This window comes from Macaca thibetana, chromosome 6, assembly GCF_024542745.1.
Source record: "Macaca thibetana thibetana isolate TM-01 chromosome 6, ASM2454274v1, whole genome shotgun sequence".
Lineage (NCBI taxonomy): Eukaryota > Metazoa > Chordata > Mammalia > Primates > Cercopithecidae > Macaca > Macaca thibetana.
Window position 1 is genome coordinate 99,195,417 of NC_065583.1, and position 14,424 is coordinate 99,209,840.

The 14,424-nt window shown below is 41.4% G+C and overlaps 1 protein-coding gene across 2 annotated transcripts in view; it reads right to left on the reverse strand.

Moving 5' to 3' along the window:
• LOC126957601 (V-type proton ATPase subunit S1-like) overlaps positions 1 to 14,424 on the reverse strand; it is a 108,310-nt gene that overhangs the window by 15,399 nt on the left and 78,487 nt on the right. For both annotated transcript variants that reach the window (XR_007726828.1, XR_007726827.1), the window contains exons 12-14: positions 11,126 to 11,237; positions 8,643 to 9,333; positions 5,306 to 5,358 (exon numbers count right to left, since the gene is read on the reverse strand). The gene's annotated coding sequence lies outside the window, so the exon portion shown is untranslated. The remainder of the gene's footprint in view (positions 1 to 5,305; positions 5,359 to 8,642; positions 9,334 to 11,125; positions 11,238 to 14,424) is intronic.

A 14,424-nucleotide genomic window follows, 5' to 3' on the forward strand; every position in this document is an offset into this window, starting at 1 on the left:
ACATTTCTTTGCCCATCAAATAAGAATTAAGATCCTTATCTTGTTATGGTGGCAACATGCCTTGCTTTAGGATGGAATATCATTTAGAATTTGTACTCAGAAATTGTCTTGACACTTTTCTCTTGTCTACTTTAAGAGAAAGAGAAAGCCCAGGAGAAAAAGAAGTATTCAGGGAGTGAAGAATTATTGAGTTCCTTTTATAGGAACTTTGTAACCCTTCTTTTCAGCACTGGTTCTTCATTTTAGGAAGAGCTGGAGATAAAAATTGTGAGGTTAATCAGAATACGGGTCTCATGTAATGCATTTCATGTGTCTTCTAATGATTCCTAGTAAATCCTAATAGGTTAGGGAAAGTGGTCCATTAGCTGCTGTGTCTTCCATCTGCCAAATCCTTTCCCACAATCCTTGGTAAATTCCCCAAATCTGCCTTTTTTTTTTTTTTTTTTTTTTTTTTTTTTTTTTTTTTTGTGTGTGTGTGTGTGTGTGTGAGAGAGAGAGAGAGACAGAGCCTTGCTCTATCACACAGGCAGAGTGCAGTGGCACAGTCATGGTTCACTGCAGCCTCGATCTCTCGAGCTCAAGCATGTTCATCCTACCTCTGCCTCCCAAGTAGCTAGGACTACAGGCACACGCCACCACATCCAGCTAATTTTTGCATTTTTATTTGTTTGTTTGATTTTGGTTTTCATTTGGTTTGGTTTGGTTTTTTGAGACGGAGTATCACTCTGTCGCCCAGGCTGGAGTTGGGTGGCACGATCTCAGCTCACTGCAACTTCCATCTCTCGGGTTCAAGTGATTCCTCCTGCCTCAGCCTCCTGAGCAGCTGGGACTACATATACGTGCCACCACGCCAAGCTAATTTTTATGTTTTTAGCAGAGACGGAGTTTCACCATATTGGCCAGGCTGGTCTTGAACTTCTGACCTCATGATCCACCCGCCTTGGCCTCCCAAAGTGCTGGGATTACAGGTGTGAGCCAACGTGTCTGGCCAATTTTTGCATTTTTAGTAAAGACAGGGTTTCACCATGTTGCCCAGGCTGGTCTCAAACTCCTGGGCTCAAGCGATCTGTCTGCCTTGGCCTCCCAAAGTCCAGGGATTACAGGCGTAAGCTACCACACCCAGCCTCTGGCTTTTTTCTAGCCACAATCAACTTTTATTCAATTAACTAAGTCTCCAAAACTCCTCATGCTCCCACGAGGAAGTGAGTAGAGGTATAAATGAAACAAGATTGGCTATGTTAATAATTTTTGAATCTGAGGGATGAGTATGTGAGGGTTTATTACACTCTTCATTAGCTGTAGATATACTTTTAGGTATATTTGAAATTTTCCTTAATAAATATTTTACAATAAAAAGTCTATCAATCATCTCAGTCAAGTGCAGTGTTTTAAATAATAAATTCTGAAAAAAAATCTTCAAAAAAATACTATAGCATCATAGCTATTTTAAATTCTGTCCCTAGGCAATGTAACAGAGCCCTTTTTTGCCCCTTACTGCAGGTAATTCAGATGATGCACTCTTTCCTCACCTCCTCTCTGCTCTTCTCTTGCACTTATAAAACATAATCAGTCGTTTAGACTGGAGTGTGGTGGATTCTTGGTTCTATGATTCTCAATAGTGTATACATCTCCTCTTCTGGCTAGGAAAGGCAACCCCTAAAGGAATGGCTTTGCCAACTTACAAATTAGTTGGGAAGATCATTTGTGGGCAAATCCTTTGCACCTCCAATGTAGTAGATGCTGTTGGTGCCCTCCTCCGATCCCCTTCACCAGCTAGGACAACAGCCTCTCGCTGCAGAGAAGGTTGGCCAGGGCCATGCTGATAAACGTTTAACATCTGGCTGCCTGCAGGAGTGTAAGGCCTGGGATTTGTAGCTTTTGTTGATTTTCATGATGTAATGCTTCCATCATGGCCGATTGCAAGCTGTCAGGGTGAAGTCACAGAACCGGCATTTGGGAAGTGCTGTGCAGTCAGCACTTGTGAGCTGTGGTTGAGCTGACTCCAGCACACCATGGCTACGTACAGCTTATAACTGTTCCTTTCTCTGGGGAATTGCCTCCTGACTGAAGACTGTCGCCTTTCAGGCTTCACCCATGGATATCCGTAAATGATGACCAACTGATATGGGTGTACAAAATTCCAGCCCCCGTGCCTCGAGGTGGGTCAATTCTGTGGTATGAATTATTCATCAGAACCCACCCACACGCACACAATGAATCAGATCACATTCCTTGAGAGGACATCATTGTACAGCTCTTTGCCCTTTCCTCTACTGCTTCTCTCACTTATTAGCAGGTTTTTCCCCCTAAAGAATATGCCATGCCCTTAGGGAATTGCATGCAGCTGAATGCTTGCCTCAGGCACTGCTTCAAGGGAACCCAGCCTGAGATACATTCAAAACGTACCCCAAGGGGCAAGCTTTCCTAAAACTTCCCTCCAATACACTCCAAATAATACAAAGAGATAATTCTAATCTTAGGAGATACAAAAGTACAACCCAAAGCATCCAACTACAGACCCCACATTTTTAAAGTCTTTTTTCACAGTAAAAATGCATGCAAAATTTTAACCTATGTTCCATAATATCTCTGTTTAACCCTAGAAATGTCATATTTTTTCTCCAGAATTCTTGTGTAGAGTCCATGTTCCAAGATGCTAGATTGTATACATCCCATGGCTGTTCCAACTATGAAGGTAAACGTGCCCAAGTCAGAAAAGCCTGAATAAACTTGAAAGCCACTCAAAGCCTGGCTGCTCAGCTTTCAACTCGCAATGAGCAGTGTGCATTGCCAATCCTCAGAGACTGTCTCTTCAGCACTAGAAGGTCAGAGCAGACCTACTCCAAACACAGTATTACTGTATCCCAGTTTCTCCTTTAGTTTCATCAGGAAGGAAGGAAGGGAGGGAGAGTAAAAAAAGAAAGGAATTCCACCACCAAGAGTTAGACTTCAAAATGATCTTCATGTATTCTTTCGTGTCTTCCTTTTACAGATGGGAAAACTAAGATCTGAAGCACAAAGTAATTTACTGAAGGTCACAAAAGCAGTTAATGCTGGAACCAAAATCCCCACATCTCTGGATTTTCAGGCAGGTTTCTCTCCTTGCCCATGTTGCCTGCCCAGCTTCTGAGGACAACCTTGATTGTCCTGTGAACTGGGGTCACTCAGTCAAATGCCTCTGCTGATACCCCAAGGTTGAATGGCAGTTTATTTAGCATGGCAGCTTTCAGACTCCAAGTGTTTCTGAGTGTGTGTTAGAAACCACTACTTCATCCAAAACTGACCAAAGTGGAGAATTGTTTTGTACTTCCCAGCTGTATTTCCTTGACAATAGATGGTCTGAGAATGCCCTCTGGTGCCTTCCTACTGTGTCTTCAAGCACTTCAGAGGCAGGAGGTGGCTGTGGGAAAGGATGAAGAAAAGCTAGGCTCCTGGAAATGGTTTTTTCTCTCAAAAAATGTGGCGTGGGTGTGCTGTCAGCACACTGTGGCAGGATTCGACCAGGAAGTTGGATAAAAACATACTGTGCGGTTACGCCTCCTCTGTTGCATTTGCCTTTTTTTCTCTAACGATGAATATAATTCTTTTTAATTGCACCATTATTTAAATACTTATTCAACTCATATTAATACAAGGCATAGAAACAATAACAAATTGGTAGGCATAAAAATCTCTGACACGATTTTAATTTAGGCGTATCCTTTTCTGGTTTTCTGCATAGTATGATTACCATTTCTCAAGAACATGAGCAAAAGCATACTCCCTGGGTCCCCAGAATGGAGTGCACCTTCTCAAGTACGCTGCCACGTTAGTTTTAATTACATGTATTTGAGAAAAAGAAGATTGACACTTCTTCCCCAAGATGCACCCCTCAAGAAGTTGAAAGGAGCACTGACTAGAACAAAGGGAAAAAAAGCAATTAAAGGCTCTCTAGGGCTATGACTTAGATACATTTGTCCCTTTTAATCCTTACATTGATCAGAAATATGAAATATAAGATTTGGGAAGGAGAGTGTCTATTTTAGCCCTCCCTCACATCAGGACTGGTCATGGCAATACCTGTCATTTATTGACTATTAACTCAATGCCAGGTAATATAAGTATTTCTCGTGAATTATTTCATTTAAATCCTCACAACCACCTCAGGAGAAAGGTGCTATTGTTTTCTGCATTGTATAGATGAGAAACTTGAGTCATGGAGATATTAAATGCATTGCCCAAGGTCACTCAGCCACTAGCAAGGCCAGAGCTCAAGCATCAATCTGCTCGGCTCCCAAGCCCATGCTTTTAGCCCTCCGGATATATGGCGTCCACAACTTTCCTAAACAGCCTTCCTGTTCCCTCTCCTTAAATTCATCCAACAACGAGCAAATCATTCTATTATCTAACAGCTCTCATTGCTTAAATCACTCCTGTTACCCCATATTTGGTACCGGAGTGATGCAGCAGTTTGCTCCCTGTTCTACTTGACCTTCCTTTAAATATTTGAAACCAGATATCAGGTCACTAGTCCACTTTCCCAGCTTGCTCTTCTCTAACTACAATGTCCCAAGGTCCTCCAACTGTTCCTTGATTAAGTCGCTTTCCAGGCCTTTCACTACCCAGGTTCACTCCAGCTGTGTAGCAGCTCTCCCCACAAAATGGAAATGCGATAGCTAGCAGTGAACAACACCCTAAATGTAGTCTGACTATAGCAGGGCAGAGTGGGACTACTGCCTCCTTATTACCGAAATCATTTCTAATTAAAAGGCATCTTTAATTCTTACAGCAGTTGTATCACATTGGTCATTCGTGTGGTGACCACAGCCACCAAAAAACCCTTGGCCTTTCTCCCACGGAAAGATCTTCCCCTAGCAAAAATGCACACTAAAGTTCTGAACTACAATGAAGGATTTATTTAATTTAAATTTCATATTCTTATTTGTTCTGAGTTCTTAATTTTTCCTCACTATTGAGATCATCCAAACCTCAGGTCAAGATGGCCAAAAAGGTGAGTCCACAGACAGCCCTGAAGCCTCCCTCCCAAGTGGCACCCACTGGAATTCAATGCCCTTCACATATCCCTGTCCAACTGGCCACAAAGTCTCCTAGCTTCACTGTCACCCTGCTCGTATACCTTCATCTTTCCCACAAGGACGTCATAAGAGGCTCTATCAAACGTCTTCCTGAAATCCAGACACATTTTGTCTGTGGAATTTCCCCTCCCCACCAGTCTCCCCACTCTATCAAAAAAGGAAGCAAAGTTCATTGGGCATATCTTGTTTTTAAGCAAACCCACATTTAGCGAATCCATATTTATACATACCACCAGGCTCAACAGGATGTTTATTTCAGAAAATGAACGTTCTTCCAAGAAACCTAATTTTAAATAGAATAGAGAAATAACATTTTAGCTACATTTTTTCACTTGTAAAAGCACTTGAAAAAACATATATTTTCAGGTCCATCAATACCACCATGGGGCTCAGCATTTATCATAGTATTTAAGTGATAGACGCCACTTAAATACTATATTTCCGAAATATAATTAAACTTTGACCACAACTGCATTAATCAGGATTGGAACTTTACCTGCATCATACTTTAACCAGAGAAGTAAATCTCACCAAGGCAATTTGATATCTGGATTGAGTTCTGTATTCAGAATACATTAAATTCCACCTTCTAAAACTTTCTGGACAATGACCAGAATGTCTGCCATTCCGGACAATGAAAATTGAGCTGCCATTGAAAGACTTCGATATCACAGATAAAGATCCCATTGCATAAGCATACCATACACACTAAAACCAAAAAGTAAAAAAATAAAAAAAAATAGATGAGGACATTTTTTAAAGATATTATTTATTGAAAGTAGTGTAGCATTTATTGAGAATATGTCAGGATGTTCTGAGAGTTTAACAAACGTGAACTCAATCCCTGAAACAACCCTTAATGATAGTCACTTTTATTTTCTTCATTTTTAACAGAAGGGAAGATGAAGGCACAATCAGGTTAAATGACTTGCTCAAAGACACACAGCTAGGAAGTGGCATGGAGCCTCAACAGAGAAAATTAAAAGTGTTATGCTTAAAACTTGAACAAAAAAATTCATAGAGACTTTCCATTCTGCCGTTGGACATTCTCAAAAAATGTCTTAAATACTTTTACTTTTCTCCTCACTTCAGTTGGCAGTGCTATATGTTTCCTCATGAAAGAATAAGTTTAAAAGGTAAGAGAATAAGATAAATACATTCTGCAGTGTCAAAGGTCACACATGGCTGGCTTGAGTTTACCATTCTTGGGTCCTCGAGTTCAATTCACTGACTTCAATTCCTGATCCTTGTGGTAGCTCCAATGTCTACTATTCTGCTGGGCTGGCCCTTCGTAGGTACTAAATAAATCTTTATTGAATTCAATGAAGTGAATTTGTTACTGAGGCATTTCAGGCTGCACCATATAAAGATATTAATAATATCCCTAACATTTACCTCAAAATACTTTCCAAGTCTTGTTAGCTTACCCACTCATTTACAAAAGACTTAGACTCACATTTCTATGCATAGGATTTAGGATACTTCGCTCCATGAATTACATTATACTTTTCAGAATTGTGAGAGTTAACAGTCACAAACCCCAATAGAATATTCTAACGTGGCCATATTTTACACAAATTCGGAATAGTGTAATATGAAAAATTCATATAGTCTCTTCACACTCAAAATGTGAAGTAATATAAGTGCCTCAAATTTAAATTCTTTCTGAGGATCAAAGAATTTTAAGGCTAGCAGGCCAAATGAACTGTAAAACTGAATTCAGGATATGGTCTGAATTATGCAAGTTTGGAATTACGCAGTCTTGAAGGCCACATCCTTTTCATAAATGCCACCAACCCCAACACATCACCAAGGGACAACACAAAGGAAGCACTGCTGTATAACAACTTGGTGGCTGAAGTCTTGGAGGCCAAACAGGCTCAGAAGCTCCAAGCCAAAGCAGCTGTCCTCAGCCTCTCAAAAATCGATGCAATTACAGAGAAAAATGCTGAGACACACAACAGGAAGATGAAAATTAAACTCAAGAGACCCATGACCAAATTGCACCCACGCGTCTAAATGTTGGTGGTGCTAGCCCTGAAACAGCGGGCTCCCGGGACTCAGAGAACGAATTATCCATCTCCCCTCTCAAACTCTCTAGCCCTTATAGAACCATAGGCTCTCAGACCTCACCTGGATGAGAAACCACAGCTCTCTCAAAGCCTCATCATTTCAGCGTTGCTGACAGATAAACAAATTACCAAATGACAAAGTGAGTTTAGCCTTTGTGCACTGGAAGCAATGGCTGGAAATGTTCATGACCAATTCCACAAAGACAGGCAAACATTCACACTCAGAGAGAGAAAGAGAGACAGAGAGAGAGAGAGAAAAGGGATAGAGAGAGAGCGAGACAGAGAGAGAATGAGTAACAGTCTACGGTTTCCCTTCCTCCACTGTATGTCCAGTGAAATTGTCCCTGGTATTTAAGAAAGCAAGGACAGAATGAAAACCTAGGAAAAAAAAGGAATTGAGGTTAAGACCAGAGTGACAATGAAAGTAATGAAGGTGGAAGTCTTTTACAAGCACTTGTGAATCTGAAGCAAGAAGTGGCTTCTTTTCTTGGGTTTTATCCTTCCAGTGGCCTTCCTAATAGGGAAAAGCTAAAGTCAGTCACTTTCGGTGCCTGTATCAACCTTGTAAGACACACTAAATTCTCTCTGTAATGCATAACTGTCAGCCTCTCTCACTCATCTGGAGTGATTTTTCCAATTAAGCATGACAGACATTTCACTCAAGCCCCCTATTCTAACTCAGAGGCCAGGTCCTGAAGAATGAGACTTCAGTGGCTGCTGACACTTCTTTTGTCACACAAGCCTCTCTAGACAAACAATATTGACTACAAATTTGTCAGGACTTTCTATGGCCATCAATCATGCCTGCCCTTTTGCCTACTTGTGCGCTCCTGTACTTCCCCTCACTCCCATGCTCCAAACAAGACAAAATTAAACTCAAAAGTGTAACCCTCAAAGTTAGAATCAGCATAAATCCTGGAGTATCTGGAATGTGAATATTCATCTGGCACAACTAATGTACTCCTTACTCTAGAAATTAAAAGCTTTAAAATGATGTACTGCCTCAGAGAAATGTGCACCAGAGTTTCACGTCAGAATGCTTTGGTGTTTGGTGTTTGTCTTTTTGTGTTTGTGTGTGTGTGTGTGTGTTTTCATTCTTACATGAGTTCTCAGAAAGTATAGGCAGATAAAGGTCTGACTCACAGGTCTCAAACTCCAATGCCTTCAAGGCTTATAGAGCAGAGACGGGGCAGAGTTAAAAGCATTTGCTGCTGTAGACATCGTTATGTATTATCAAGAAATAGTGTGCAGACTGTCCTTTTCTTTTGGCAGAAGCCGAGGCCCTGAGTCCTGCCTGTATGAATGACATGTAAGCTGTGGGCCTGTGATTTTTTTCTGTTCTTTCTTCTTCAGTCTGGCTTCATCTCAAGAAGGAAAAAAAAAAAAGTACACATCTCCCCATGCGAGAGAAAGGATGACTTACATTACTGAGTGTGTGTGTGTGTGTGTGTGTGTTGCCCTGAAGTAATGCCAGCATCCAGAACTGCAACCTTACCTTTTTAATCCTTAAGAACCAGAGACATAGTTGCTCCTGCTCAGCAAAGTCTATAGCCATTTCCAAGAGCTCCATGACAACTTGCATGAGGACCAGGCCACCACCATGGTGAGCTCCAAGGTGGGCTGGTCCACGTCTTGTGATCAAAATGACTGATGCTAGCATTTGTCATCATGTAGTTTCCATCATGATAGTTTCTTCTTTTGCTTCTTGAATGAGAAGGAATGGGGATTTTTCAATTAAAGGTTAAAGTATCTTCTTTCTTCAAGGTCTTATTAGCCAACTTGTCAATTGTCTTTCAGCTCAGAGGACAGAAATTCATGGAAATAGGATGCAGGCATCCCTTTTATTTGTCTCCTCCTGCACCTCTGCTACTTGCAGGCACATCCTCAAATGATGAAATATCAACTGCTTCCCAGCATCTTTGGGAGGTGCATATACTTTTACAATGCTGTGTTTGCAAGTTCATTATAATAAAAGCGAAATTCAAAGTTCATAATAATAAAAGCGAAATTCAAAATAAGTACATGTAAAGCAGAATTTTCAGAGCCCCTCTAGTTAACACAGTCATTAATTTGCCTTTCTTCTTTTTCTTGATTTATGAAACTACTAGTTGCAAACTGATGTCGATTCAGAGCAGGAGCCAGGGTGGACAATGGATCTCAGCATCTGACCCTTTTGGAGCAGCTGTCTGAACCACAAGGAAAAATGATCAGGCCTGAAGCCAGTGGGAGAATCATCAAAACAGACAATACAACCCATTTGTTTAATGAAGAAAGAGTTAGGCAACCTACTAGAAACCACAGGCCTGATCCACATTTTTTAAACTTATGACCATGTCTAGAAAAGTTGCTTAACTCTTCTGTGCTCCATTCTTCCAATGCTCAGAGCTCCATGAGACTCATCCAGAGCTCCCATGTGACTCGATGCCTGCCCCACCTCTCCACACCTGCACAACTATCAAAATAACCAGCAAGGAAAGCTTTCTTTAAAAAATGAAGATTCCTTGCCTTTACCCTAGGTCTCATCCAGGCCTATGAAATGGGAAATCTGCCTGATGGGGCATTTTTACCAGGAGAATCTAAATGAGCAACTGAATTTAGAAATCACTAGGCTGGAGCAGAAAGAGCAAATGCACAATCCAAGAACCACTTTTCCTACCCCTTTGTCCATGACAGACATTAATAATCAACACCAGCACTCTTTCCCACAGAACCCAGCCAAAGCTCAGGATCCTTCTCCAGATGGAGGTCCAGGCAGCCACTCCCAGTCAATGAGAGCTGGCTCACAAATTGAAACCTTTCTGCCATCCCTGAGTGAGAACCCAGCAGTCCACCAGTATTGTGTGTTCAGTTGCACCTTTCACCCAGCATCTAGAACAGCTCATTGTATAATCCTTTTAGGTTCACAAAATCTTTTCAAACACCTGATCTTCTTTAAGCCTCCCAGAAACCTTGTGAAGTTAAAAGGGTATGTGTTATTATACCCATTTTACAGATTGAGAAACTGGGGGTCACAGAAGTTCTTAGTCTTGCCCAGGGTCAGAGAGCTGATGAAGAATAAGGACAGAAAATTCACCCAGATCTCCTGTTCCTAGACCAGCATTCTTCCTTCTGTAACAAGCTGGGCATGGAGTATTGAGGGCAACATCACCACCTGAGCTTAGCAAAAAACAGACCATACAGTAAACAGTACAGAAGAGGAAAGTGGGCCAGAGAGGTTTAGTAAATTGACCAAGGTCACAAAGCCTTAAAACCAGCGAGCAAGAACCCCAAGCAGGTCTGTCTGACTCTCCATCTGTGCTCTTCCTGTTTAGATGGTGCGTCCTCCCAGATCAGCACACACTAGGAAAGGGCCTTTCCTCTCCTCTCCCTGAGTTCACTCTCACACACCCTGCGCGTCTGGCCCTCCTCCCAGCCTATTTCCCTTGTTTCCGCTGGTGTCATCCTCTCAGCCACACTCACCTCTCCACCACCCACCCCCCTTCTTGCCCCTGCAACTTCCTTCCAAATGCAGGAGGAAACCGCCCAGCTTACTCACAACGGCCCCAGCCAACAGAGTGCAGATAAGACAAGCACCTTGGCAGCGAGACGCGAATATAAAATTGCAAACAGCTTTTGAAGTTACAGATCCGTAATCTTCTAAGCCAAAGAAGAGGGGTTCGCCTCTTCTCCCCCTCATCTGAATCAACAGTCCAAAGGACTGAACTGAATCCAGCCAGCTTCGGATGTGATCTCACAAGCCCGCCTGCCACACATGCATTTCCAGCCTGTCGCCTGAGCAAAACCCCCACACGGCTTGTCACCACTTAACACAAGGGACATGTTTCTACAGGAATCAAAGTAGAGAGATGGGTTTTGCTGCCCTTTAATGTGCTCAAATACATCCTGACTGACCCGGTTATGCCCTTAGTTGAAGAAACTAAACACTTTCAAGTTTAGAAGGGAAGATGCTCAGGGTTTCTGGAAGACGGGCTGACTCACCTCTACTGCATAGTAGCCTGTAACCTTGGCCAAGTTACTTAATCTCTTTCATCTCAATTTTTCCATCTGTAAAATGGGACTCTACTACCAATGGCACTTTCCTTTAAGGTTCCTGTAATTATTAAAATAGTTGATTTACATAAAAAATGTAGGGCAATGATACACAGTCAACAATAAATATTTACCATCACTGTCATTTTAAAACAAAAACAAAAGATTTGAGAATGTGTCCACATGACCTTTGGAATTTAGATGCATCCCAACAGGTCCCTGTTGTATTTTTGGGTCACAGTAAACAGGTTTTGATAATCAAACCTAAAACTCTGATGTTTCTGTCATTATTATTTTCAATGGAATGATCTGCATAGAATTAACAAATAATTAACAAAAATTACTAAAATTCCTTTCAGAATTAAGTCAGCATGAGATAACACTGCTTGCTAAGATTATACATGCTTCCTTTAAGCTTCTGTATAGGATACATTTCTCCAAATTTTTTACAAAAAAAGCACTATTTTATCATTGGAAAAATTAAAATAATAGTACATAATAAGATGAAGCACATCATGCCTCGTAATGTATAAACACGGATATCTACAGGAAATGGCAATCAAAGCATAAATGAGTCCACTAAGATTGCGTCATGGCTTTCCCTACTGGCCCAGTCGGACATTTTTTTTGGAAAGTTTTAGAGACCTAAGTCTCCACAGCCAAATGGAAATGAGCCCCAGATATTACTCAGATATTATTGGCAGTACTTTCTGCCCAGAGAAAGGCAAAACAAAGAGTTTTTTTGCAATTGGAGGCCACCACCTGGATTTGTGTATGCATAAGCCTCAGCCACACGAGGCCTGTTTAGGGTTGATCTGCCAACTGCACAAAGACACACACAAACACACACACACACGCACACATGCACACACGCACACAGGCACAGCCCAAACGCTGAGTTTCATTTCCACTGCTTTGTTCCTATGGAGTACTAACAGATACTGGCAGACCCTATTTCACTTTTTTCTCCATGAACTCTGGCCATTTCAGCCTTTTTCTCCCAATTTAAATAGTTAGAAATGTCGCCCAGTCAGGGTACTTTTTCAATGGGTAAAATATTAATTCTTATAAGTCAAAAAATGTTAGTGTCCTACAAGCATGCAGAGCAAAGTTTAAAAACTGATGTTAAAAACCCCACTTTGAAGTACATACTCAAAGATCAGGAGCTGTGGTGAATCTAATCTGTTCTTAGGCTCTATCAGCTGGGTCATTTAGCATGGGACAAAAGTCCAAGGGACCTCATACACTGGCTGATGTTTGGTGGTAAATTCTGAGCTTCTCAGAAGCTGAGGGACATCTTGAGTCAATTCCACAATTGGACACTTCTAATATATTTTTTAAATGTGTTAAAATACTGCTACAAAAATTACAGTATTTTTCATACATTTACATTTAGCAAATAAGTGTTTTTGTCCCAATAATAATTTTAATAACCATATGCACACCACCTTTTGGAGAAAGATTTAGAAGTTCAGCTTTGAGGCCCCTTCTTCAATCTGAGGCCCAAGACAAATGGCCCTCTAACCCCATGCCTGTAATGAACCTGAGTAAACTTGAGCAGAGGACAGTGTGAGAATAGCATTACTTCAAATGCTGATCTGAACTCAACTCCATTACCGTCCATCCTGGCTACAGTAGAGGAGGCGGAGATCAAAGGCCAGGATGAGGAACTTCAGATCAAGAGCTACCCAGCACTCATACAACCCCTAAGCTACATTTTCCAGAACTTGGACAGGCATTTGGTGTCCAAAATGAGAAAACTATCCTGAAATAGCTTTCTCTGCTCTTGGAATACCAAGTTGTCAATGGCATTGTTCTGTTCTCCAGCTTCCCCCTAACCCCACACTTAGGTTTTGTAATTTTCACCTATGGGTTCTAAGTTGGTTCTAAGACCTCCAAATTCAAAGACATCAAAGAAAGATATTGTTCTTCAAAGATGATGATGTATAATACTTGTATTTCCAAAGCCCCTTTAGGGTGATCAAAAACAGATAATGATAGCAACCTATGTAAATATATGTCGAGAGGATGTAAATATAATTCCAGGCTTCGGGCCTTATGGGCATTCATTTAATGACTACATGGTACCAGGTCTCCTGAAGCATAGAAGCAGAAAAGCAAACCAAAGGCCTCTGGGATTCTAATTCTTACTAGTAATGAAAGGGAGATGAGGAGAGTGACGCAAGAGCCTTCTGTGAGTGATGTCATGACAACCTCAACATCCCTTCCTCTGTTCAGGGAACATGAAGATGCTCACCTGGCAACTGTCAGTCTCAGGTTCCCACATTCTCCATAATCTGATCTCACAATGCCTAATACATCTTGCATGTGACAAATGTCAACTAACCTACATTAGTGCTTTGAAAATAAGTTAGAGCTTGGATTCAGAAAGCCTTTTAATTCTTTTTTAATTCTTGGTGGGTAAGTTTCCTACTTATAGTCTTCATATATGTTCTTTTTTTTTTTTTTTTTTTTTTGAGACAGAGTCTCGCTCTGTCACCAGGCTGGAGTGCAGTGGCACGGTCTCAGCTCACTGCAACCTCCAACTCCCTGGTTCAAGAGATTCTCCTGCCTCAGCCTCTCAAGTAGCTGGGATTACAGCATACACCACCATGCTCAGCTAATTTTTGTATTTTTAGTAGAGACAGGGTTTCACCATGTTGTCCAGGAGGGTCTCGATCTCCTGACCCCATGATCTGCCTGGCTCAGCCTCCCAAAGTGCTGGGATTACAGGCATGAGCCACCATGCCTGGCCATGTTCAGTTATTTAATAGTTGGGTCTACAGCAAGCTATGTAACAGACATCCAAACATGTCTGTCATGTTGACTCCCCAGTTGTAAGAGTATGTTCCCTGTTGTTTCACTTTGTGGTTTCTAGGTTTGAAAAAAAAGTTTCCAAAAAGAGTATCAGAGTAAAGAAAATGCAGAATGATAGATACATGTAATTTAAGAAAGTACGAACATGATTCTCCAAGGAAAAAGGAGGATCTGGCATCAACTGAAGTCTATGTCCACCTAAAAGTAAAAAGCCAAATGGAGTTGTTCATTATAAATATATGTGTCCTTTTGCACAATGAAGAAATGAAATTTGCTCTCCCCACTCTCTCCACTGAGAGAACTGAATACAAATACTATTTTGGGTCAGAAACAAAACAAACCCCACAGCACATTACAGGAAGCCATCCTCAGCAGAAGAGATGGTCTCCCGAGAATACTGGACCCAGGAAGGTGATGATCTTTCGCCCCAC